At 50.4% G+C, this 12,168-nt stretch overlaps 1 protein-coding gene across 2 annotated transcripts in view; it reads left to right on the top strand.

Annotated features, from left to right (window-relative positions):
- BCR (BCR activator of RhoGEF and GTPase) overlaps positions 1 to 12,168 on the top strand; it is a 128,803-nt gene that overhangs the window by 44,029 nt on the left and 72,606 nt on the right. The window lies entirely within an intron of this gene.

The following is a 12,168-nucleotide window of genomic DNA, read 5'->3' as shown; positions in this document are numbered from 1 at the left end:
TAGTCTTTCTCTGACTAATTTCACTTAACGTAATACCCTCCAGTTCCATCCACGTAGTTGCAAATGACAAGATTTTATTCTTTTGATTGCCGAGTAATACTCCATTGTATATCACATCTTTATCCATTCATCCATCGATGAACATTTGGGCTCTTTCCATACTTTGGCTATTGTTGATAGTGCTGCTATAAACATGGGGGTGCATGTGTCCCTTTGAAACAGCACACCTGTATCCGGTGAATAAATTCCTAGTAGTGCAATTGCTGGGTTGTAGGGTAGTTCTGTTTTTAGTTTTTTGAGGAACCTCCTACTGTTTTCCAGAGTGGCTGCACCAACTTGCATTCCCACCAACAATGCAAAAGAGATCCTCTTTCTCCGCATCTTCGTCAACATCTGTTGTTGCCTGAGTTGTTAATGTTAGCCATTCTGACAGATGTAAGGTAGTATCTCATTGTGGTTTTGATTTGTATTTCCCTGATGATGAGTGATGTTGGATTGGATAATTTCTATTGATCTGTCTTTAAGTTCGCTGACTCTGCTTGATCTCCATTCCATTATTGAATTCCTTTCCAGGAATTCCAATTCCAGTTGTTATTTTTTTGGTTTTAAAATTTGTATATAGTTCTTTTTTTATTGCTTCTATTTCTTTGCTGAGGACTCCTGTTCTTACCATTTGTTTCTAGAGTCTTTGCCCTTACTTCTTGGAGCACGATTATAATAGCTGCTTTAAAGTTGTATTCTGGGGGCGCCTGAGTGGCTCAGTCGGTTAAGCGTCTGACTTCAGCTCAGGTCATGATCTTGTGGTCCGTGGGTTCGAGCCCTGCATCGGGCTCTGTGCTGACAGCTCAGAGCCTGGAGCCTGTTTCAGATTCTGTGTCTCCCTGTCTCTCTGACCCTCCCCCGTTCATGCTCTGTCTCTCTCTATCTCATAAATAAATTAACATTAAAAAAAATAATAAAGTTGTATTCTGATTATTCCAACATTGGGTCATCTGGAGGGTAATGTTTGTTGATGCCCCTTTCCTTTAATAGCTTAGGTTTCCAGATTGTTTGTTGAGTAATTTTTGGATTATATCTTGGACATTTTGAATGTTACATGATAAGACTGCACATTCTAGCCCACTTTCTGTGGCCTATAGTTCCATCATCCACCCTGCTGTTCATCAGCTGGGGATCAGTCTGCAAGCTGGACAGTAGTATCAGTTCTCACCCATGTAGTTCAATTCCCAAACCTGTGCAGTGCTGAAGACAAGTGGTTTCACACATTTGCTGCTTGAGGGTGAGCCTAGGGCTTCACACACAGACTTAAGGGATCCTTTCTCTACCTCCTTCCTCTCCCTGATCTGTCCCACACTCTCTACTTCCCCAGGTCCTGACTTGAAAGCTGGGCTCCACCCTCCCCATGCTGTCACCCAAAGGTCCACTGCTACCCTACCAGTGGAGATAGGGGCTCTGGTGCTTCTTTTGTGTGTGTGTGTGTGTGTGTGTGTGTGTGTGTGTGTGAGAGATGTGTATTTTTTAGAGAGAGACAGAAAGAGAGTGCATGCGCATGTGTCGTGGGGGTGGGGGCAGAGAAAGAGGGAGACAGGGAATCCTAAGCAGGCTCCACGCTGTCATCTCAGAACCCAACTCGGGGCTCGAACTCATGAGCCGTGAGATCATTACCTGAGCCAAAATCAAAAGTCAGACACACCCAACTGACTGAGCCATCCAGGTACCCCATGGGGCTCTGCTTCTTTGGTGGTACTCTCCTGGTATAGAGTGGAGAGGCCATAGGACTCCACCCCACAGGGCCACTGCCGCTGCAGCTGTGTCTATAAGGGAGGGGAACTGCTGCCTCATTTTTGCTGGTGTTTACCTGGAGCAAAGTAGTTAAGATTACAAGAGTTTAATTCACTGGATCCCTCCTTCCTGGTCCTTTGTTTGGAGAGAGCAGGCTTTTCTGTTGTTTGAGGTTTTCTGTTTTTCTTTCTGTCTATGCCTGTTGACACTTTCAGGTTGCTCTAATGCTTATGCTGGGATAGACGGGAGGTAAAAAAAAAATTCCAGCTCTTCTGCAGGATAAGATAATTGTGAATACATGTCATGAGACATTTGTCCAAACGCATAGAATCTACAACACTGGAGTAAACCCTAACATAAACTATGGGCTTTGGGTGATGATGATGTATCCGTGTAGGTTCATCATTTGTGACACATGCACTGCTCTGCTGGGTTGTTGATAATGGACAAAGCTGTGCATGAGTGCGGGCAGGGGACTATGGAAAGTCTGTACCTTCCTTTCAGTTTTGCTATGAACCTAAAACTGCTCTAAAAGAAATAAGGCTTAAAGCAAACAAAACCAGAGAAGGCATTTCCGGGGTGTCCCTCAAGTCCTGAGATGCCTTCCCGGTGCTTCTGTTCTCATCTGCCTTTCAGAGTCCCACGGTAGTGATTTCATGTGTTTTGTCGAAAATCTGTAGTTATGGTAAGTGGGAAAATATGGAGTGCACTTTCTCCATTTCGCCTGGAACTAGAAGTTCAAGCTTCTGCCTTTGAATTTCCTTCTTTGTGTGTGTGGTAGTGCTCCCTGGGATTGGCCCCTGTGATACTTGGCAGTATCATACCCTGGTTTGCTCAATCCCTGCTCTGCTTCAGGCCCTTCTGTTGATATCTGTGGCCCGACTCAGAGGTCTTTTCAGGGGTAGGTATAGCCATCGGCCTGCGTTTCTAGTGGGGAGAAAGGCTTCAGGCCATGAATGCATGGAGATCTTTGGCAAGATTGGGAATTCCTGGCCACAGGATCCCAGAAATCGCCTCCTCACTCCTGCCTGTCTTGGATGCCAAGGTCTGCCTTCCCACCAGCCTGCTCCCCAACCCCACATCCAGCTGTCATTCCCTAGAGCACCCACCCTATGCAGTTGTCATGGACACATAGCATTCCTTCATGGAATGTGCTCCATCATGGTGTGGGGTTCCAGCTTCTGTGTGGTGGAGGCCACAGGTGGAATGGGGAGCCCAGCGTCCAGAACCATCTGACAGGACAGATGGTGACAGGCGAGCTCTTGTTTTCCCATTTGTCAAATGGGAGTGATTCTAGGAACTTACAGGGCTGTGTTGGGGTTAGCAGTAAGGTCTGTAACAGCCTGGCATGCTATAGATGCCTGGGAACAGGGGAGGAGGGGTTTTGTTTCGGAGATGATTTCCCTGCTCCGTTTCTGTATGGGGACCAGAAGCACATGTCGGGGGGTAGGGGAGCTGTGGTGTTGAGGGCTGTCCTGGACTCAGGCTGCCTTGTGTGGAGGCTGTGCTGGCTGTGTTCTCCCCACCCCCTTCCCACAGGAATGGAATCCAACAGGAATGCGCGGTGCGTTCTTCCCTGGATACTTGGGCCACCTGCACCATCTGGCCGGGCTCATGGAGCACATGGGCCTGTGAGTTATGTCCCCACCCACGCCTGCTCCCACGTTTATGCCCCATTTTCAGAGGGAGAATCTGATCCCTGGCTGAAGCTTCAGGTGGGGGAGGGAAGTCCCAGATGAGTTAGTAAGTCTTTGGGGCGAGTCTTCCTGTCCTTTTTCTCAGCCCTTGCTGCTTCTGCCTGTGGTCCTGCTGTGCCTGCCTGCCCCCCAGGACTCCCTCAGCCTCTCTGAAGGCCACTCATCATTTAGATGCTGAGTCACCTTGTCCCAGGATGCACTGTTAACTTACTAAATCTAGCCTTAGCTCTATTCCCTAATTTTTTGTTGCTATTTAGGCTCCCTAGCAGTTGTAAGCCTCGAGACCTGGTGCTCAGCCGAGAACAGAGCCTGCTGATTTCTAAGCCTCAGGCCCAGCTTGGGTGATAGGACCCCGGGCACGTGCCACCCTGGAAGCTGCCCTGTGCCAAGCACCATGCCTGGCACCTTCTCCTCAGGATCTGCTGGCCATTCTTATTGATAAAGAAGCCTGAGTCCTAGAGAGATGAAGTAACTTGCCAAGGTCACCCAGCTGGGCAGTGGTAGGTCTGGGTTTGAGCCAAGATCTGTGCTGCCCTGCATGTGAGTTCTGCCTCAGGTCAGCAGCTCAGATGCAACCAGCGTGGGGGTGGCAGATCCTGTCACTTGGAAAGGCAGGAGCCTGGGGCAGATGGGACCTAACTGGGATTGAGGTTCCAGCCCAGCTTGGCACCCGCCAACTCTGTGTCTCTGTAGCTAGTCAGCAGTGAGCTGACCTGATGTACCTGTGGGCACTTGTGGCCCTGTCCTGCCCCAGCCTCAAGGTGAGACAGCCAACGAGAGGGATTGTAAGTGCTGCTGTGTCACAGGATGGTGAGAGGGCTTATTAACGAGGACCATGCTGTGGGGTCTGGCTGAGGAGATGCTGTTCTGTGGCAGTTTGGCAAAGATAAGCAGGAGCTCCCAGCTGGAGAGGCTGGGTTAGGCTCCCTTTGGTGGATGCACATGTCTCCTACATGTGCCACCTACACACACATGCACACACATGCCACACACACTTCACACATGTATACAGATGTGCACACACGTGCTACACACAGAGAGACACAGAGGAGGAAAATATTGAGGGACAGAAATCAGCTCAGATGCTATCAGCCTGGACGTGGGTCTGGAGCCTTGGAAAGAAGACTCTTCCCATACTTTCGGGATCTAATGAGAAATTTCCCCTCCAGGACTCCTCTACTCCTGCTTTTGTCTTCTGGGACCCCCTTGAGGTCTGCTGGCAGGGCCCAGACCAGAGAACAGGATCTGTATCGTTAGTGCCTCCCAAGGCCCTGCTTGCCTGCCTGCGGCAGCATCTCCCCACTCAGATGCTCAGTTCTTGAAATGTGCTTCCCAGCAGCCTGTGTAGGCTCCGGGCTCTGGCAGCATCTCCATGCGGCTCCCACTGGCCCTTCTCCTGGTGGAGGGAGCCTGCAGCAGTTCTCTGCCTGGTGGTGACAGGCTGTTCTTGTTTGGAAACAGAAGATACCATCACTGCTTTTTTATTCCCTTTCCCAAACAATGAGGTTCAACTTCAGTGATGCATATAAAGTGCTGGCCCTGTGTGTGCACGTAATAGGCACCTGGGCCCTTAGCACCCACCCTGTCAGCTTCTTCCCTCCCCCTTCTTCCCCACCCTGTCAGCTTCTTCCCTCCTAGTTCTCAGAAGAGCACAGTGGCCCCCGCTCCTGCAGGAGGTATGCCAACCAGGGGCCCGTGGAAAATCAGTTGTTAGGCCATGGGCACGTGGGGTCAGTGGGCAGACATTGAAGGCTTTCCTGGTTGTCAGTGACCCAAAAAATCACTTTCGGTTTTTGTGACTCAGAAATGAGCTCAACCCACACACCCTTCAGATGTTCTGAAAACCTGGGCTGAGTCCTCCGGATGGCTGTCAGCTGTGGGATTGTCTAAGTGAGCGTTTTTATAGAGACCTGTGCACAGCTGGCCTCTCTAGAGAAAGTGAATGGAAATTTTACTATGTATTTTACCAGCTTAAAAAGGAGGGGGGGTTGCCTTTAATCTCATGTTTCCCAGAACCCCATGTGTTTGTTGGTGGTTATGTGTATAGGTGGTTGTCTGTTTATTTTGATCCCGGCCCTGTGGGGAGGTAGAGGTGGGAGGGAGGGGGGTACCATGTGCTAAATAAGTGAGGTGGGGGATGGTCCCTTTACAAATGGTCCCTGGGTGGTCAGGGGACTTAGGACTCCTGGCAGTCCTAAGGAGCTTATGAGTAGTCGAGGAGGGACTAGATGTGGGTTGTAAAGTAGGTGAGAAGTCAGGCTCTTACACACAGTGAGTGGAAAAAAGAACCCAGGAGAGTGTCCCCCTGGTGGGGTGGGAGGTGACTATCAGGTTAAGTCACATTTGGGAGGGGGTCATTGGAGCAGCAGGTGGTAAAGAAGTGGTAGAATTCAGAGGCCCAGGGAGGCCATCTGGGTGGAGAGGGTGTGAACCAAGGCCCAGAATGGGGCGTTGAGGGTGAGGGGGCCCTTGATGCTCCTGGGGTGGCTTGGCAAAGGTCAGCGGTGGCCTTCCTGGCTCTGTAACATGTTGCACCTGATACTCCCTCAGCCACAGTGAGCGTGGAAACCAGAATGGGCTTGAGAACAGAGACTCTGTTCCTGTTTCACTTCATGAGTTTTTTGGCTCTGGATTCCCTAAAAGCAACTCTGCCCCCAGCCTGCCCTCTGGGTTAGATCATTGGGTGTAAACTCTCCAATTAAGGGAACCCTCTGCACAGGGGATGGAGGAAGTAAATATCCAGGTCCATGTCTTCTAAGGCATGTCGGGAGAGGCTGCAGAAAAGAAGGGATGTGTCATATCACTGGTGAGTTGTGGGTCTTTTTGGAAACTTGGAATATGGCATGTGCATGTTTGTGTCAGCTTGTTACCCCAGCTCTGATGCCTTCCACATGCGGCCATTCTGGGCACTGCTGTCCAGGTTCTTACATCCCGTAGAGAAAAGTTGGCCTCTTCAGACAGGTTCCTTGGGCTCCTGCTGTCCTGTGGGCTCTGAGCACCCCATGGCTGTCTCCACCTTGCAGTAGCAAGGTACACCATGGCCGAGTGGTGTTGGGAGCTAGGGGATGTTTGTCTGCACTGCTGCTGCGGTGCTGACTCCTACAGCCTCTTTGGAAGGGCTGGGAGAAAGCTGGGGGCTCTGAGGTAGTCCGGGTCCAGCCATTCTAACAGACCAGCCCAACCTTCCAGTTGCCCCCAGCTCTTTTAGCAATACCCCCCCCCACCCTCTGGCCAAGAGCAAAGCATGCCTCAGGTTGGATTAAAGCAAGAACAGGGAAACACACACCTGTTCAGCTGCGACTGGTTTTAAGAGGACAGAAAACTCCTCATACTGGGAAGATCCATGTGGGCACAGCAAAGCGTCCTGTACGTAAGCTGTCAGAGTTCCTTTCACAAGGACTGAGGGGGGACACACACCTGCTAGATGCCTGCTGTGTGCCAGATGCTGCTGTGAATGTGTGGTCTGACTGGGTCTCCACTGCTCACCTCTGCAGGGGGGATGGCAGTGCCCACCCTGGAGGTAAAGAGATGCCAGGACAGTGACCTTAGGTAGTGGGCTAGAGTCAGGGCCCTAAGAAGCAGGGATTGGCCTGCTCCTAAAGACAGGAGACAGACCTGAAGTTTGTCTGGGAAGTCCAAGCTCAAATTCTGTGCCCTCAATAGTCCCTGAGTGAGGTGCCAGCCTGATAAGCATGATTGCTGGGCAGGGTGACCCAGCTGAACCAAGCTGTTGTTCTACCATGTGCAGTATTTCTGGGAAAAGTGCCAGGCTCAGAGCTGGTTTCGGATGCCTCCGGGAGCCTTTCCAGATGCCTTGTTTCCCTTGGGATCCCTTGATTCTTGAGGGAAGGGCCTCTTCCTAGTATTTGTACACCTGATGGGCCCAGGACCTTCTGTGCCTGTGCCTGTGGGTCTGCCCTGTGGGTTGAATCTCTCTCCAGAGGACTTGGCTTTTCCCAAAAGGTTGCTTTCAGGACTGAGCATACTGCAGACCCTCATCTGGACCTCCTGGGTCTGTTGGCTGGGCTGGCAAGTGGCCAAGATAGAGGCCAGAGTGGGCATCTGGCAGTTGTACCATTGGGGGTGTCTTGGGGGTGTGAATCCTGTCTCATCCCACGGAGCTGGGGAAAGCAAGTGGAGGGGACCGAGCCTGGTTCCCAAGGGCTGGCCAACTGAGGAGTGAGCATGGAGCCTGGACCAGGCTGTCACATCGTGATGACAACTGGGATTATCACCATAGGTGGTAATTCCCACATGACAGTTTCAAGTTTCAGGTCAAGAGCCAAAGCTAGTCCTCTGTCTCCTCTTTCATCTGGACAGAAATCCTTGCTGGCATGTTTTCCGGCTCATTCCTCAGCTGTTCTCAAGACCTTGTGCTCCACAGAGACTCTGAGGCCCCAGGGGAATGGAGAAAGCTCCAGGCCTGCTGATCCTTGCCGTGGGGCGGTGGAGGGCCACAGCCTTCCTGGTAGGCCATCTCTGGGCTGCTGAGAAGGGCAGAATGGGGCTGGCATTTGGAGCCCTGGTGGGCTTTGGACCGGGCTAGGTGGGTGGGGTCACCCTGCCAGGGTCACCCTACGACCCACAGCAGCCTGAGATCTGGTGGGTGCCACGGGTTCTGCTGACACATGGCTCGCAGCCCTGGGAAGAATCATCCCAGTAGTCCCAAGCACATGAACCCCCCTACCACATTAACCAAAGTGGAGGCCTCACCCTCACAAGGAAGTAGAGGGTGATGCTGAGTACTCTAGGAGAAGCCAGGCAAGAGGCAATCATGTGGTTTTCTGGAAAGGAGCAACATAGCAACTACCACACGTTTGACCATATGAACAGTCAACGCTTCTGATAATTATGATAAATAATGCTTGTGCTTCTGGATGCCTCCTCCCTCTGGCAGGGGAAGGGTGGCCTGCTCATCACCCCCTCAGGGTATGAGGGTAGAGTGTCATTAGCCCCATTTCACTGGTGGGAACATTGAGAGATGAAACGAGTCTCTGCGTGGCCACGGTAATCCCAGTTTGTTTGTTGTCTTTTTTGGGGGCATGATGGAAGAAAGCCCTGGAGGTTGGGCAGGTTGGAGGGAGTCTTGGAACAGAGGAATTATATTTCCTTTTCCAAATATGTAAGTCAAAGATGGTAGAGTTCTTGGCCACTTGATTCAAACGCACAGAAGGTTTTCCAGGGGAAAATCCATTCTGCCCTAGACTTTGAGACCATGCTGCCTGGTGGTCTGTTCCTTGGCTTTTGACATCTGCTCACATCTGGTACATCTCATATTCTGGTGCAGAATATAAAATATGCCCACACCCCGCTGCCCCACCTCATCTCTGGTTCATCCCCAGGGTGCCTGAAGTTGGGGATCCTGCTTAGGGTGGGGCCAAACCTTCTGAACCTCCAGGAGGTAGCCTTGGCTGGGCACACCTGCCTGGGTGGATCCTTGCTTTTCAACTTGAATTGTTAGCCATGGGGCTCAGGGAATGTTGCTTCCGCTTCCAGACCTTCAACTTTCATCTGTAAGACAAGGTATTGGCTCCCTTTCAGAGACATGAGGATTTGAAGCCATGCATCTGGCATGTGCCTGTTGCCACAGCTATGTTTTGCCCCTCAGAAGTCTCAGAGCCCCTAACTCAAGCCGGCATCCCGGGTCCCTTCTCCTCCTGTGCGTCTAGAAGCCAGTAAACCTCTCAGGATTACCATAGATGGTGGTGACTCAGGACTAGAGCAGCAGTGAGATTTGCAGACCATCCTCTAGGACTGAGCCAGACCTACACCTCTCCAAGGTAGGAATATGGGCTAGCAGGAGTGTTCCCTCGCCTGGTAGGGAGTCTCCAGCTCGCCTCTGCCCCTCCTCCTTGTTTATTTCTCCAGTGGAAAGGACCTGGGCCTTGGAAATCCACTGAGGACAAAGGAGGGCTGCCGTAACAAAACCCCACAAACTGGGGTCTTAAACAACAGACATTTATTTGTCACAGTTCTGGAGGCTAGGAAATCCAAGATCAGTGTGCCAGCCAATTCCGTTCCTAGTGGAGAACTTTTTCCTGACTTGAAGATGTCTGCCTTCTTGCTGTGTCCTCACATATGAAAGGGGGAGAGAGAGAGAGCGAGCATGCACAGCAAGCATGCTCTCTGGTGTCTCTTCCTCTTATAAGGACACTAATGCCATCATGGAGGCCCCACTCTCGTGACCTCATCCAAACCTAATTACTTCCCAAAAGCCCCACCTCCAAGTACCATCATATTGCAGGTTAGGGCTTCAATACGTGAATACAGGGCAGACACAGAACATTCAGGCCATTACAGGCTTACAGGCATATTCTCAGTCTGTCCCCAGAGTTGGTCTCTGACTTCTAGGTGCTGTGAACTTATCACTTCAGTATCTTCAATTTCCTTACGTGCATGGGAAATCCCCCTTTCAGACCATGATGAAGGGAGCAAAGTGAGCCCCCCATCTCACATCCTGAGGTCAGGAAGGAAAAAAGTGCTGGGGCTTCACTCAGGAGGGAGTCTCCCACCCTTCCTGCTCTGCCCTTGACGGGGGTAGGGTGGAGTTGGCGGACTATTGTGTGGATTTAGAACGCTGGTTTTCTATAATTTCTGACTTGTATAGTTGCAGGATATCCCAGTGGTTCTGGTCTGTTTTTTACAAAAAAATTTTTTTTAACATTTATTTATTTTTGAGAGACAGAACATGAGGGGGTGGGGGGCAGGGATGCAGAGAGGGAGACACAGAATTGGAAGCAGGCTCCAGGCTCTGACCTGTGAGCCTGACACAGGGCTCGAACCCACGAACCATGAGATTATGACCTGAGCTAAAGTTGGACGCTTAACCAACTGAGCCACCCAGACACCCCATATTCTGGTCTGTTCTTAAGTAGCACAGTCGGGGGCAAATCTGCAATAGCTTATCTTCTGAGGGAGAGTGGCCCTGGTTAAGGAGAGCCCAGGATGGTGTGCATGTGTTGGATGAATGCAGCTTATGAGGCCCGGGGCTTACCTCTTGCCCTCTGACCATGTGGGGCTCAGTGGCTGCCCTTTTCTTCTCTCTCTCCTGTCAGAGTCTGGAATATGGAGGTGCTGTGGGTATGCTGCTGAGTGTGGATGGCCTCCAGGTGGCTGCAGCTGGCTGGCCTGGCAGAGTCCCATTTCCATGAGACATGATCATGGAGACACTTGGTGGGAAGTGGCTTCTCAGAGCTGGTGCCCAATCTCCATAACTCCCGATGTGTTAGTTTGTTAGGGCTGCGTAACAAAGAGCCACACACTGGGTGGCTCACACAATAGACATTTATTGTCTCACAGTTATGGAGGCTAGAAGTCTGGGATCAAGGTTTCAGCAGGATTGGTTCCTTCTGAGGGCGGGTGTAAGGGAGAATCTGCCTCAGGCCTTTTTTCCTGGTATGTAGGTGGCTGTCTTCATGTTGATGTGGTGTTCTCTCTACCTGCTGGTCTGTCTTTAAATTTCTCTTTTCTATAAGGATATAGTCATATTGGATTTGGGCCCAATCTAAGATCTCATTTGAACTTGGTAAGGACTGTGTCTGCAAATAAGGTCACATTTGGATATTTTGGGAGTTAATACTTCAATACATAAATTTGGGTGGCAGGGGAGACATGCTTCAGCCCATAACACTGTACTTCTTTCCTCTTTTTAAAAAATGTCTAAACCTGGCTGATCATTATTTTTTTGTTTGGGTTTTTATTTGTGTGTGGGGGGGCGGTGGTTAACATAAAATTTACCATCTTACCCATTTATTTAAATGTTTATTTTTGAGAGAAAGAAAGAGTGCGCAAGTGGGGAAGGGGCAGAGAGAGAGAGAGATACAGAATCCCAAGTGGGCTCCATGCTCTGAGCCATCAGCACAGAGCCTGATGCAGGGCTCAAACTCAAACCATGAGATCATGACCTGAGTCAAAGCCAGATGCTTAACCAACTAAGCCACCCAGGCGCCCCCATCTTAACCATTTTTTTTTAAACCTTGGCTTTTAAAGTCTTTACTTTTTTAAATGTTTATTTGTTCTTGAGAGAGAGAGAGTGAGCAGGGAAAGGGCATAGAGGGAGACACAGAATCTGAACTAGGCTCCAAGCCTGACGTGGGGCTCGAACTCACAAACTGCGAGATCATGATCTGAGTTGAAGTCGGATGCTTAACCAACTGAGCCACCCAGGCTCCCCCCATCTTAGCCATTTTTAAGCATACAATTCAGTAGTGTTTAATACATTCACATTGTTGTGCAACCATCAGCACTGTTGATCTCCATAACTTTTTCTTCATCCCAAACAGAAACTCTACACCCAGTAAGCAGTAAGTCCCCACTGCCCTTCCTTCCCAGCCCCTAACAACCCCCATTCCATTATCTATCTCTGTGAATTTGCCTATTCTAGGTACCTCCTATGTCATGGACTGAATATGTGTGCCCCCCCCCCCCGCCAATTCATACATTGAATCCTTCTAACTCACAATGTGATATTTGTAGGTGGGGCCTTTAGGAGATAGATCACGAGGGCAGCCCTCATGATGGGATTAGTGCCCTTATAAGAAGAGACCTGGAGAATTAGCACCCTCTTTCTTTCCACCCACCAAGAAAAGGCCATATGAGGACACAGCAAGAATGCATCTGTCTGCAAGCTAGGAAGAGAGCTCTCACCAGAACCCAACCATGCCGGCACCTTGATTGTCCTCTTCAGGCT

The sequence above is a fragment of the Lynx rufus genome, unplaced genomic scaffold (assembly GCF_022079265.1).
Source record: "Lynx rufus isolate CCGP_SWC_20201006 ecotype Redwood Valley unplaced genomic scaffold, mLynRuf1.p SCAF_24, whole genome shotgun sequence".
Taxonomy (NCBI): Eukaryota; Metazoa; Chordata; class Mammalia; order Carnivora; family Felidae; genus Lynx; species Lynx rufus.
This window is presented reverse-complemented; position numbering and strand designations above follow the sequence as displayed.